Genomic DNA, 1,074 nt, shown 5'->3' on the forward strand with positions numbered 1-1,074 from the left:
TTTATAGCCTCAGTATTTTCTAAGGGTACAAGGCTGGAGCACATGTGCATACACACATGCACATACACAAACACAAAGGCATCTCAAGCAGATTAGATTTTGGCAATTAAATTCATCAGCACAGTAAGTAATAGGGCCTGGATATTCATATTAATACATTTTTTTTATTGAAAAACCTTAAGAAAATGGAGTTGAAAAATAAATTGTGTAGTTCGCATAAAAACATATTATCTAGGACTCTGAACTTTTCACAATATTTAAGAGCTATTGTTTAATTGATAGATGAATAATCCCTATGAAAATATTGCAGTTTTAATAATTTATACAATCTTTATAACAGGTTCTTCTTGCAAAACGAAAACTAGATGGGAAATTTTATGCTGTCAAAGTGTTACAGAAAAAAGTAGTTCTCAACAGGAAAGAGGTAAAAATAAAATATCCGTTGTTTCTCCTGAGCCTATTTTCTTAATTAACAGAATTGTGTTCTGATATTTAATACAAATTGATACTTTGCCCTTTTTTCCAGCAAAAACATATTATGGCTGAACGTAATGTTCTCTTGAAAAATGTGAAGCATCCATTTTTGGTTGGATTACATTATTCTTTCCAGACAAGTGAAAAACTTTATTTTGTTCTGGATTTTGTTAATGGAGGGGAGGTGAGTTTTATCATTAGTTTTCTAATGTTGATAATTCTTAGAAAAGTAGCGTTAAGTCAAAAAGGTTTTCTTATAAGTCTTTAAATGACAGTGCATTGTCAATAGTTACTTATTTAGTAAAACAATATTCAAGGAGTTAGCTACAATGCAAGATGTGGCAAAGTATAATACAAAGATTATCAAACATACAGTATTGCAGGGAATATCTGTAAAAGAACCTTGGTACAGAGCTACAGACTTCATTGATGTGTTACTAAGCTTTAGAGTAAGAATGACATGTTGAAATATTAGAATAAATCATGATTTGTGATTCAGATGATGTTTTAACAGTTACATATAAATCTTCAACCTGTCATTTCTCAAATGTACAAAATATTAATCAGTGAAACAATACTCTATTTTTTATTTTTTTATTT

The 1,074-nt window shown here is 29.4% G+C and overlaps 1 protein-coding gene across 1 annotated transcript in view; it reads left to right on the forward strand.

Moving 5' to 3' along the window:
• Positions 1-1,074, forward strand: part of Sgk3 (serum/glucocorticoid regulated kinase family member 3) — a 72,511-nt gene that overhangs the window by 66,673 nt on the left and 4,764 nt on the right. The gene's annotated exons all lie outside the window — the stretch shown is intronic.

This window comes from Octodon degus, unplaced genomic scaffold (assembly GCF_000260255.1).
Source record: "Octodon degus isolate 3935 unplaced genomic scaffold, OctDeg1.0 scaffold00091, whole genome shotgun sequence".
NCBI lineage: Eukaryota > Metazoa > Chordata > Mammalia > Rodentia > Octodontidae > Octodon > Octodon degus.